Below are 14,239 nucleotides of genomic sequence, written 5' to 3'. Positions count from 1 at the left end.
GTATATGCTATGATTACATTTGTATGTGGATGATATGCTAAAGATTATTGTATAAAGCCTATTCAAATGCAAAACAAATAAAAAACAAATATGCAGGGAAAAAAACTAATAAAACTAGTAGTAGCGAGGGGGGGGGGGGTTAGCAGTAGCGCCGACTTACCAGTAGCGCTTCCCTGTAAAGGGCGCTGCAGATAATATCAGTAGCGCCCTTTTCTAAAGAGCGCTGCAGCTATTCATGTGTAGCAGTGGCGTGGGTGAACACGCGCTACTGCTATACGTTAGCTGTAGCGCCTTATTAGTAGCGCCGGTACCCGCGCTACTGAGAGGGCCAAAACCCGCGCTGCTGCTAGGATTTTCCCTAGTAGTGATGGGAAAATGCTTTTACTCAAAATATAGGAAAATCTATTCCCTGCGTCGGGCGGCAAATGTGCATCCCTCACTGAGTGTTGCCCTGCTACACGGGCCACTTTATTTTGCCCCTTATCAGTGCTGCCCCGCGTCTTGTCATTTTTTTGCTTGTTATTTTTTTCATTTTCATTTTTCATTTTGCGTATTTTTCTAATCCCGTCTTTATATTTTCAAATTCAAAATTTTATAAAAATTTAGAAACATTTACTAAATCAGGGAATTTTCTTAAACCTAATTTATTTTCCTAAATCATGATATTTTAAAATGCTATGAACTTTTAGATTAAAAATTATAAAATTAAGCAACTTCTGAAAATTAATGCAAAACCTATTGACATTTCGACATAAATTTCAAATAGAAGAACATTTTTAAAATTTATTATTATTTTTTAATCAAGAAGCATTTATAATGGCATAACCATATTTCAGAATAGATTAATATTCTATAAACTCGTGAACTTTTTTGAAATCTTGGAATATTTTTTGCAATTCGTACCAGCTTTTAAATTAATGAATATCTTTTGAACTCCATTAACTTTAAAACTAAATTGTTTGTAAGAATTGAACATTTTGTTGAATATGAGAATTTTTTTAATTCATTAATTTTTTTAATTTTGAACATTATACAACTTTTGGAATTTTCTTGAATTCATGAAAAAAAGTTCGAAAAAACTTTTTGATTGCATATTTTTTATAGTTTAAACTATTTTCTTAAAATACATGAGTGTAGGCACTGATGATGAGGGTTTCGTGTGTCGATAAGAGACGCCGCACGTGGAAGGGATCGCAGCAGTGAGTTGGTTTGGGTTATAAAAATTTTCTGCCACGGCGGTGGCAAGATTGGTTTCATAATAAGCGTCGGACGTAAATGATTATAACCCAAAGCATGAGCAAACTGCAAGCATTCTATGAGCGATGGATGTAGTGGAAAAAGATATTCAATATTTATTATAAAATTTTATATTTATTTATAATTTTTTAAAGATCACAGTGTTCGGTACTTTTTGAAATTTATTAATTATAATTAAATAAGATATCATTAAAATATTTTAGTAATGTTATTAATGATTGTATTGTAATAGATATCATTAAAATGCACATGCACTACACAAATGACATTTGTAATCAAAGTTACATTATTTTGTATTTCGCACATTGTGCCTTAGATATATATTTGAAGCAAATCTCCATAATGTTAGAAAAGTAATACTAAAACATAAATTTGCATGTCTTCCTAGATTAATTTATGATACTTGCATGCTATATATATATATATCTGTGTGTGTGTGTGCGCGCGCATCAATAAAAGATATGGTCTCATAAATATCTTCACAACAGATTCTAATTAATGATTAGGTATACGCAAATAGGAAAGTCTAGAATATATAAAATATTTATGCGAAGCTTTTCACCAAACATTTAGCATTATGCTTCTTTATCTTCTTTTTTTTCATGTTAGAAGTGTCCCACATATTATAAATGATTCAATAATTCGTTCTACATGTACTTACTCAATATTTGATAATGGAATACAATTGACCTTGGTAAGATAGCTTTGTGAGGAACATATAGGGTGTTCATCAGAGATTGAAAATCAATCTAGCTAAATGAGCGGCCTTGATTTTGCATGATTTTCCATTTTTGGAAGCGACGTCTCAAGGTGGAGGCAATATTGTGAGGAATGTAATTCTTGGTCAGTTCCTCTTCATGGTCTGTACCAAAAAGCAGTTACATCATTGAGAACATCGGGTAAAATGAAACTAGGGGGCTCAGAGTTGGTCTTGTACCGCGGAAAAGCATGCCTGAGCAAGCTCTCACGTCAACATGAACAACAGAGGAAAGTTGTTGCTTTCATTTTAGGCCCATCTAGTAACTCAACCGAGAGCAAAATAATGCAATTTGACAAGGATCCTTAAGGCCAGTCAAGGCAAGACTCATTAGTTCTCTCGGATGAGGTTAAATCATTCATGCTGAAGAAGATGGGACTAAATCGAGGAATACATGATCAAAATGTTTAGAGTTGTTACGATCAAAAGTCTAATGGTTGATACTTGATAAGTTCCCAGATGAGATCAAACGAAGCAAATAGAGAACTGGTTAGTAAATTCAAAACTGAAAATTCATAATAACATCCCTTCTTTATCATAACAACTAGATAGAAGTGCTAAAGTTGTGACTTGTGTTGGAGTAACAATGAAAAGTCATAAGTAAGTATTGACTGGACGTGCCAATAAAACAAAGCTGACTAAATTGGAAAATAGCCTACAATTAGCTGAAGCTTATTACTTAAGTCAGAATTAGAGTTTTTAAGTTGATAATCAAAAGGAATATGAGTTTCAAACTGTATCCAGCAAACATGTGGAAATTTCATACTGTTTATAAGTTATGCATGGCTGAACAGACGGAACTCATTTAGGACTATTGCACGTATAGAAGAATTTTCAACCACTGTAAAGCAGCAAAGTGTGCGCCGCTCTTTAATCACTCTGAAGAATGAAGTCTATTTCGGCATCTCAGAGTTCAGCAATTATTGCATATCAATATACATAGTACAAATAATGTCCATCAATTTGATGCCATAGCAAAATAGCAGAATGTGCCCATCAGTCATCACTTTGAAAAGTGAACAAACAAAGCTATTATCAACTTCTGCTTTGGTATATCAGAGTTTCAGCAATTATTGCATATAAAAAATGTCAAACCCGAATTTCAATAATATTAATCAAGCATTTAAAAATGTTTATAGAAAACAAAGTTGGTCATGTATTAATTTCTTTTAATCTTGGTTTTGAAAAATGTTTATCAAGCATTTAAAACTATTTAAAAAATGTGTAGAGAAAACATGTTTACCGTGTATTAAAGATGTTAACCAGGAATTTTACAAATGCATAAATTTCTATAAAGAAAATGTTTCTCATGAAAACAAAAAATATACAATATGTGTGAAAAAGTTGATCAAGTATTTTAAAAAATTAATCAAGAACTTGAAAATTTGTTAAACAAGTATTTGAAAAATGTAAATCAAGCATTTGAAAAATGTTAAATACGTATAGAAAAATTATTGACCATGTATTAAAACATTTAGTCCTCTATTTGAACAACTTTCTCAAGCATTTCAAAATGTTAAATGTACATAGAAAACACATTGACAATGTATTAAAAAGTATTAATCTTGTATTTAATTTTTTATTATTAAAAATGCAGAATGAAAAGCAGAATGAAAAAAAGAAGAAAAATAATGGTAACCGAAATAAAAGCAATAAAATCAAAAGAAAAAGGCAACAAAAAAGAAAACTGAAGAAACAAGTGACAAGAAAAACAAAGACAACACCAGTAAAACCTGTGAAAGAAACGAAGGAAACCATAAAATTTACAAACAGAAAACCTAAGAAAAACCGGTGATGGAACAAAACAAAACCGATAGAAAGAAAACAAAAAAGAGTAAAAACAAAAGAAAAACAGATGAGCCAGTACGTCCACTGAGTGAGCAACGTAAGATAATGGTCTGGCCCGATATGCGCGCTTCAAGCGAGGGGAATGATATACTTGCTGTAAGCGAGATATACCATCGTACAATATAATGTCGAGGATCCTAAGCCCAACATAGTTGACGATAAAGGGTTTCCACCACTTTATATTATAAAGCAACTTAGCCCAGCATCCCCTAAAAAAACCAACAAGCCCAGCATAGTTTATCATCACTGTTGTGCGAAGGAGACTTTTTAGTTGTGCCGCATTAGCTCAGATTCTATTTTAGTATTTGAAAGTTCAACAATTTTATTGTATGACAGTGTCCATCAGTCTTCACTTTGAAGAATGAACGAACTGGGTCAGCTATTATCAACATCTGTTTTGGTATCTCAGAGTTTCAGTAGTTTATTCTCTAACATAAGTACAACAAACAGAATGAGACGGATTATTAACACCTTCATCTTTATCATTTCTAGCATGTCTGGGAAAATTCACTTGGGCTAATACTTTGCAAAACCCGATGTATGAGAAGCTGGATCAAGTCCTAGCGAGCGTCGACTGGAAACAGAAATACCCCCTGGTTACAGTCCAAGCGTTATCTCGCGGTATCTCTGACCACTCCCCTTTGCTAGTTGACTCTGGTGAGGCAACGCATGCGGGTAATAAAAATACCTTCTCTTTCGAACTTGCTGGTTTGAAAGAGAAGGTTTCCTGGATCTGATAGCCAGGGAATGGGCGACAGATGCAGGAGGAAGGCCTTCTATTGAGAGTTGGCAGAATAAGATTAGAAACTTGAGAAGTTTCTTGCGAGGGTGGGCTAAGCATCTCAGTGGGATCTATAATTACACTTAATTATCCGGTCCCTAGATTTAAAAGCCAAGTCCACAATTCTACAAACCTCGGAGCTTCATGCCAAAGTAGATGCGGAGATGAGACTGAAAGAGCTGTTGCGAGAAGAGGAGTTGAAGTGGGCATTGCACGCTATGGTTCGCAAAGTTGTCCAAGGGGATGCTAACACTCAATTCTTTCATATGATCGCCAATGCCAAGCATAGAAAGAAAAGAAGCTTTCAGCTTGAGCAAGACGAGGGGGCGATCTTAGGGTAGGAGAACTTAAAAATATACATAACCAATTATTCCAAGCAGCAATTTGGGCCTCCAGAGGATAATTTTGTGCCCTTGGATGAGTCTAGGATTGAGGATGTGCCTCAGCTGGCTGCAGATGAGAATGATGTATTAACTGCACCATTCTCGGAGAAAGAGGTGTTTGAAGCGATTTCACAGATGAAGAATAATAAAGCTCCGGGGCCGGATGGATTTCTGGCGGAGTTTTTATAAGAAATGTTGGCACATTATTAAAGGGGATTTGTTACCGATGTTCGATGATCTATTCTCCTGACAGCTTCAGTTGTTTCATTTGAATTTTGGAACAATAACCTTGCTTTTGAAGAAAACAGAGGCTGTGAGAATTGAGCAGTTCAGGCCTATCTGTCTTCTTAATGTTAGTTTCAAAAAAATTACCGAGGTTGGGACTAATAGACTCACATAGATTGCGCACTCTGTGGTGCAGCCGACCCAAACTGCATTCATGCCGGACAGAAACATCCTAGAAGGGGTTGTGGTCCTTCATGAAACACTCGATGAAATCCATACGAAAAAGCTAGACGGGGTTGTTTTCAAAGTGGATTTCTAAAAGGCGTACGATAAAGTCAAATGGCCATTTCTGCAACATGCTTTGCGCATGAAAGGTTTTGACCCAGCTTGGAGGCACCAGGTTGAATCCTTCACGCAAAAAGGGAGTGTTGGAATCAAACTGAATGACGCAAGAAACATGAAGCTGGTGTTATGCTTATTCGAACAATTGACCGGGTTAAAGATTAACTTTCACAAAAGCGAATTGTTCTGCTTTGGAAGAGCCAAAGAGGAACAAGAGGCGTACAAGCAATTGTTCAGGTGTGAACTTGGGGCTTTACCTTTCACGTGTTTGGGTATACCAATTCACCATTGTAAGCTAACTAATAGAGAATGGAAGTGTATTGAGGATCGATTCGAAAAGAAACTGAGTTGCTGGAAGGGCAAGCTGATATCGTATGGGGTCCATCTAATTCTCATTGATTCCGTACTCACGAGCATGCCTATGTTTCTCTTGTCGTTTTTCGAGATACCAGTTGGAGTTCGGAAAAGACTGGATTTCTATTGATCCCACTTTTTCTAGCAGAGTGATGACCTGAAAAGGAAGTATAGACTCACTAAATGGGATATTATTTGTCGACCGAAAGACCAAGGGGGCTAGATATCAAAAATCTTGAGGTTAAAAACAGGTGTCTTCTCAGCAAGTGGCTGTATAAGCTATCTGTAGAGTCGGAGGCCACGTGGGCACAAATTTTGCGTAATAAGTACCTTCATTTCAAAACTTTGTCACAGGTGACAGTGAGGCCGACGGACTCACCTTTTTGGAAAGGGCTGATGAGAGTTAAATTGGTCTTTTTCAACAGAACAACGTTTCTAGTCGGAAACGGTACTTCGACGAGATTCTGGGAGGATACATGTCTAGGGGAAACACCCCTCGCGCTTCAATATCCCTCCCTTTATAGCATTGTGCAACAAAGAGACGCTTTCATTGCAACCGTGCTTCAGTCCACTCCCCTCAATATCCACTTTAGGAGAACACTTGTTAGAACCCGTTGGGAAGCATGGCTCCATTTGGTGAGAAGACTGATGGATGTGCAGCTTTCTCAACAGCCGGACATGTTGTGCTGGAAGCTAACCAGGAATGGAGAGTTCACGGTTAAATCTATGTATTTAGATGTGATCAACTCTAGCTCTATTCCTAGTTCAAAACATGTTTGGAATGTCAAAGTACCTTTGAGAGTTAAAGTGTTCATGTGGTTTGTACACAAACAAGTCATTTTAACTAAGGACAATTTGACAAAGTGCAACTGGACTGGTTCTACGAGATGTAGTTTTTGTGATCGGAATGAGACCATCAAACACCTCTTTCTTGACTGTCCGATGGCGAAGGTTCTATGGCGGACTGTTCAATTGCTTTTAATATTACTCCTCCGAATAATATCAACATGTTATTTGGGACGTGGCTTGACGGGATAGATTCCTAAATAGCGAGACACATTCATGTAGGAGTATGTGCTTTACTTTGGGCAGTCTAGAACTGCATGAATGATTTGGTTGTTAACAGAACAATAAATACTCATTTTTTGCAGGTTATCTTCCGAGCCACTGCATTGATCCGTATGTGGTCGCTACTCACTCAGACGGCGGCCAGGGAGCGTTTGGTTACTGGATCTACCCGATGGGAGATGGTAGCTCGGGCTATATTCAACCGGTTTGGATGGCGGTCATGTAATAGGATAGGCCATTAGTTTTCCTATCTATCTTTTGCTTGCCGGTTGTGGCTTTTCTTTTCCGCTCTTCGTGAGCCTTTTTGTGGTTCGTTTTGTTTAACACTTCATGACCTTTATTCAACTTATTTGCTTTATAATAAAGGTAGTCGTATGCATCTTTCTGATGCAGAGGCAGGGGTTATATCCTTTTCCAAAAAAAATATGTCTGGGAAAAGGGAATTCATTCAGGAATGAGCATCAACTTGAAGCAGAGAAACAAGAATTTCCAACCACAGCAAAACATCGTAAAAGCCTGGCACCACATACTCTCTTCATCCCAAAGTAAGTGTCTTAACTTTTTACTAACTTCAGTACAAAATTATAGTAAGCTTGAGACACTTATTTTGGAACGGAGGGAGTAGTTCACAATTCAGATAGTAAGAATTCGCTGGGTGTGCCCACCACTGTAGAAATATCATGCCATGAAAACAGAGATGGGCAGATTGGGCAATAGACTATATCTAACTCAAGCTCATCGAAGCAAGTATCATTGCGAGCCAGTGTTAGTTCTTCAGTAGACAATCAACAGAACAAAATTCATTCAGCATCAAGTGCAAGTAGAGAGGAAGAATGTTGAATCAGAGCAAAACAGCAGTGTGTATCTCCATTAGTCGTCAGATATTATCAGCTCCTATTTTGCTATCTCAGTTTTCAGCAGTTTGTTCTATAGGATACATAGTACAGAGCATGAGACGAATTATTAACACCTACAAGTTATCAATCAAGGGGCACTAGCCTGTATCTCCCACCCCTAGCCTACAATTATCCTATATCAAAGACGACAAAAAGTCACGCGTAAAACCAAAGAGGAATAATTTGGGCAAATAGCCTACACTTAGCTGAAACCCATCCACATGATGTATCCAACCATATTGTTGCGAGGTATTATAAGACATCCTTCAGAGTGGTCACTGATGTATCCAACAGGAGTGTGGTTTTGTGTAGCTCGAGCTACGTGGTACCCCATATCTTAGTCATTCATTTTTGCATCGTGATCCGTGCAGGCACATTTGTCATTTGTGTTTCTCTCAAGCAAAACAACGTATAAACTTCAAACTTTGCAGGACAACAAAACATTCTAATTACTATGTGGGAAAAAACTTTCAGATTTTTTCATGCATTATAAATGCTAAAAATTATTTTTTTTAATCAAAAAAATCTTCATTTTGTATATTTATGTCGCTCCAAAAAATCTGAAGTTTGTTTGATCTGCAGAGTTTAAAGTCTATATGTTCTTTTGTTTGAGAGAAACAAAAAAGAGAAATCTTCTTGTTGTAAGTTAGGTGGAGAGTACGGATCTCAAAGCAATGCTGGAGGGCTGAAAATAAGAGGTTCCATGTAGCTCGACCTACAGAGAAACTTTGTGATCTAACAGAGATACGTGAATGCATGAAATGTTTATCATTTACAGCATGGCTGGACAAATGGGATAATATTCAGGAATCAGGATGAACTCAAAGTAGAGAAAGACACCATCCACAACGCAAAACTTTACAGCATGGCTGGACAAATGGGATCATATTAATGGTCACGTGTACTAATCAAACATGAATTAGTAGTACTAATCCTATATAGTGAGTTAAAAAAGGTTACGTGTAGTACCGTTTGGGTTGTGTCGAGAACGTGTGTTCAAGTACTAGCTAGATTAGGAATCTGAGTTGGATTCAAAGGTGAGTCCCAAACGGAGTAGGTTTAGGCAGTCTTTGGGTGGGCTGGTGTTCGTGCATATGTACGCACATCGTGAGTTTTGTAACGTGAGTAGGAGAAAACAGAAGATAAAAAGAGAAGAGAGGCACGATACGTGCCTTTGGCTATCAAGTTTTTCGTCCGCGTGTTTGTCTCGTGTGCTTTGATGCAGGCCCGTACCGGATACATGTGCAGCATGCTCGACTGCACAGGGCCCCCAAGTGACCAGGGCCCCCCGTTTTTATCTGTATACAATTTTTTAACACTTTATGCAATTGCTGCTTCTTAGTTAATGACCAACTAATTCATTTATTACTATACGCCATCTCCCGCACGCCTCTCTTTCTTCCTATTCTCTTTGACTCTTTCTCTGTATTCCCTTTCACTTCCTACGACCCATGCAAATTCTTGGCTCCATCGCAGGGCTCATAGCTTAATTCCTTCTCGGTTTCTCGGAAATAAACCCAATGTATACCATATGCTCACCCTCAATCCAACATCTATTTATCAGGTGTTGTCTTCTTCGATTTCTCATGTCTCCTCTGCTTCTTAGATTTTGTTGCTGCTTCTACCTATGCTGCCCGACTACTGTTAGAAGGGATAAACAGAGATTGTTGTGGAATATGATGGATGTATTATTGAGCCTTGAGGGCGAGTATATATTGAGTAGACTTGGAGGACAAGACACCTTCTAGAGATAACATGAAAATAACTCAATCTAATCCCGGGCAATCTCTACTACCAAATATATCTCTAACAACTACAACCTTAACCAGACTATCAGAACTCCAGAAGCTTTGCTGTTGACCTCCCCACGATCTTCTTCCTAAATAAGCCAAAGTTTGCTCCATTCCCTTTTGTTTATATGTTCTATTTCTAACACATCATAATATTTTAGGAAACTAATCATTCGGTCTACAAAATGTGCTCTTGTTAAGTTTCTGGCAAAATAATCAAATGGTATTATGGAGAAGATTGCTTATGACGATTTTGTATCAAGGACTGCTAGAAGGATGCATGTTTATGCTAAATAATGTACTAATTTTGAGTTTTGAGAATCGCTTTCTGACTTTTTTTCCTAATTGCCAATGGTTATATCGAGGACCTAATTTTGGATGTTGCCTGGGCCCCCCATTTTCTCGGGCATGGCCCTGCTTTGATGTGATCGATCCTGTGGACGAAATTCCTAACAACTCACACCAGTTTGCACGGAGTTTTTACGCCGGATGGCCTGGAGCAGATAATCAGGACCTGCAGCCCCGCCGTTCTCCCGGAGCTCATTTCCACCTTTGCTTCGCAAGAAGGGGCAGGTTCGTAGTTATTGTATAAAGTACAATCCGCCCATGTGTCAGTCATACATCTAGCAGCTTTGAGTACTCCTGTTCCAAATTTGATCCCAACTTTTTTGTATCATCCATCCCATTAGCTATATCGTTGGTGTACTCTTTCATTTGAAGCAGTGCCGCTGTCATGGAAGGGGCAAATGATATGGGCGCAAGTGGCGAACGTGATGCTGGATCGAAGAAGCGTAAGATGGATGCGGCATAGAGATCATGTTGGTGGTTTGTCTAGTTTGCCTGAGCTCTGATGTTAAAGCTAGAAACCCCAGCCTATTATCTTTTGTTCTGCTTGAACCTTGGAATACTGAATATGCATGAGGTCTTTGATAGACCAAGCGTTTGCATAAAATGCCTTTCGTCTCAATATATATATTTGAGATGTTAAGCTGTACCATTTTGTTTGGGTGCATGCATGGGTGACCTGCTAATCCAATCAGCTGCAAGCGTAAAAAATGGCCTGTGGCGTGCAAGTTCTTTAGCATGGCCGAAGGGGGCCCTGGTTGTGTTATACCCAAACATCTCTTATCCACAGTAATTCTAGCAACAGACTGAAAGATCCATGATCTCTGACTTTGAGGACACAGAAGAAACAAAGAATTCACCTCATAAAGACATCTTTTAGAGGGAATTACCTAATAAGACCTTTGCCGAAAGCATGGAAAACGAAACTCATCAAAGAGGTGCTTTACATGTGTCGCTTCCGTCAATGGATGACGGCTTCGCCACGGCGGTTACCGTTTGCTGAGTTCCCACAAAACTGAAGCTCATAGAGATTTTCTGTAACCTATTTTTGAAATGCTGAAAAACATTGCCAAGTTCTGTAGAATGAATCTTGCTAACTACCGGTTGGTGCCACATGTCACATTTTGCCGAGTTCCGTGTTCAAAAAGGGGATTACCCCTGCCGCTGCATCACATGATGCACACAGCCATAAAATACTTTTGTGGGCGTCATGTGCTAGATACATATACACTGCTAGGATCAGATGCATCAACGAAACAATTCTACTCCCTTAGTATTGATGGTCGAAATCGCCCGCCATTATTGTTTGAGTCCCCAATTTCAAACAAGCTAGAGCATATATAGATTGGTCTGAAATGAAAATATGAAGTTTATCTAAAATGACTAGTCAAATATTTTGAAGCAGAAAATGACTAGTCAAATATTTTGAAGCAGAAAATGACTGGTGAGATATGAATTATTCCTGAAAAAAGAGAGGTGTGACCTGTCACAGTCGGTCAGTGTTGCTAGTGGAGCCATGATATTAGCATGTGGATCACTAGCCCCAAAAAGGTACTTGTACTTGAAGATAACATCTTCTCACAATCATGAGCTTGGAAAGGGTGGTTATGGTGTGGAATACTACATGATGACCGACTGGTTGTTGTGAAATCCTTGCATGAATGCAAAGGAAATGGGGATGATTTTGTGAATGTGGTTATGAGCATTGGCAGACCTCTCATGTTAATGTTGTCAGCTAATTTTGGTTTTGTATGGAGGTATCAAAACGAGCTCTTATATATGAGCGTAGTGGTTCCTTGGATAGGTATATTTACTCAGAGAACTGGAAAGAAATTTTAGGGCGGGAGAGGCTCTATGCGATAGCAATCGCTCATGGCCTAGAACACTTGCACTATAGCTGTAATACAAGGATTGTCCATTTTGATATCGAGCTCCAAAATATCCTTCTAGAGAAAGATTTCTACCCAAAGATAACTGATTTTGGTCTAGCTAAATTGTGTGTACAACGGAGAGCAAGCTTTCAGTGACCAGTGCTAGTGGAACAATTGGGTTCATCATTCCAGAAGTTCACTCTCGGACATTTTGGACTTGTTTCCACCAAGTCAGATAAAAAAATGTGAAATCAATGGCTAAAAAATTGAGCAAAGAATATCTTCCAGATTGGATTTATGACCACTTTGCTCAAGATGATGGACGGCCGGCATGTGTTGTCACAGGTGAAATTGAGGAGATAACAAAAAATATGACCTTCATTGGCTTGTGGTGCATACAAGTAGTACCTATGTATTGTCCTACCATAACCAACGTTCTAGAAATGTTTCAGCAAACCTTGGATGAACTGGACATGCCACCAAAGCAAAACTTCCAATGACTACTATAAGATATTTATCCACATATTTATGTTCCTTTATTAATTTTAGTGGAGTTGTCCTGAAAGGATATTTTGGAATAACTTGACCTTCCAGTGAAGATTCAACACATATGAGCATACCCCCTCGTGCGCTTGGTGCTCTGTATAGGCCGACCCATATCGGGTTTCTTCCTTGTCGGTTTGGGCTTTGGATTTGAAGCTTGGTAGCTCTGATGTTTCTACCCCGAGCCGATTGATGGATATGGCCACCCGCTATGCAAATGGTGACGAGGAAGATCTAATCAGGGGAGAAAAGGGACTGTAATGAAATCTTACATGCATCAAACTGAAATTAACTGAGCTACAAATAGTTTGTGAATTTGGCATTAGAGTTGCTCTAGGAGGATCAACCAAACCATGAATACATACATATATAGGCTTGCTCTTGTCCAATTTAAAGTACAAGTTCCACAAGTGTTTCTGCTCTACTGAAGCTGGGCCAAAATATTGACGCTACTTTGAGAGGATTACAGAACACAACATACATAATTATTATTGATTGGTACTAATTTTAGACAAGGAAAACATAGTTTTGAACTTAGACCACCGAAGAGGTAGTTGGCTTGGTGATCAAGTGCTCACTAATTCTTCAGTTCTCATCGATTTCAAACCAAAATATTATTGAATTTTTATTTATGTTTCTTTCTCGTTGATTCTTCAGTTCTGGAAAAAAATTACATCGCATTTTTTCGACCACATTTGAACAAAATTTCTGTTTGTAATAACAGGCGCAATTTTGACCAAAGCAGATCTACTACTCGGATTCTACGTCATTATATAGGCCGAGAGAGCAACCGGGATCCTTCAGAAGCGTGTTGTCATGCTACCACCGGACCGGACATGTGCTTTTACAGGGTTGTGAAGGAAAGCTTCTTTAGATCCTCCTTCATGTCGCACATTTCACTTGTTGATGACATGATCACAAGGTGTGTGATTCTGCATTAAGTATTGACGGGGTGGGCCGCTTCAAGATGTGCAAACTGGGAGCAAAATCATGGCTCTTACATTGGCAGCCATCCTTATGAGCATGCATCCATTGTCACACTCATCCCATATCATAACAAGAAGTCTTCCGACAAACCATGTGTTAGTTGTGTTTTGGTTGCTCTGTTCTGGCATGGTCATTTCTTGTTGCGCTTGACTGTGTGCTGGATCACTTATTGTGCAACCTGTCGTTTTTAACACTCTGATTTATTTTGACCAACTATTAAATATTTTTACTTATTTATAACTTTTTCGTAAATACAAATCATTGTAAATAAATTTGTGCAATATAATAATGATAATTAATCAGGTAAAAAATGTTGCTAAAATGTTAGTAATAATACTATTTATAATACTGTTGTAATATCTATCATAAAAAAATGCATGTGCATTGCACTGAATTTAAGTAATATTTGGAGTGAAAGTTACATTATTTTGTTTCTTATTTGCATTGTGCCTTAAAAATATATTTAAACCAAATCAGTATAGTGTGAGAAAACTACTAAAACATAAAATTGCGAGTATTCATAGATTAATTTGTGATACTTACCTGAATATAGTGTAAATATTTGTGTGTTCATCCTTAAAACGTATGGTCTCATAAATATCTTGACAATGGTTTCTAGTTTATTAGTAGGTTATGCAAATAGAAATATCTAGTATATTTGAAATATTTATGAGGAGTTTGGTACCGATCATTAACATGATGCTTTTTTCTGTTTCATGTTAAATTAGTCTCGAATATTATAAAATATTCCAAATTACGACATGACGCACGCGTCCAGACGTCCCCATACCC

The 14,239-nt window shown here is 37.9% G+C and overlaps 1 pseudogene; it reads left to right on the top strand.

Annotated features, from left to right (window-relative positions):
• Positions 1-12,156, top strand: part of LOC123133044 (BTB/POZ and MATH domain-containing protein 3-like) — a 67,057-nt pseudogene extending 54,901 nt beyond the window's left edge.
• The last annotated feature ends 2,083 nt before the right edge of the window (positions 12,157-14,239 follow it).

This window comes from Triticum aestivum, chromosome 6B (genome assembly GCF_018294505.1).
Source record: "Triticum aestivum cultivar Chinese Spring chromosome 6B, IWGSC CS RefSeq v2.1, whole genome shotgun sequence".
NCBI lineage: Eukaryota > Viridiplantae > Streptophyta > Magnoliopsida > Poales > Poaceae > Triticum > Triticum aestivum.
The sequence above is the reverse complement of the archived record's forward strand: the minus strand, read 5'-3'. Positions and strand labels throughout refer to the sequence as shown.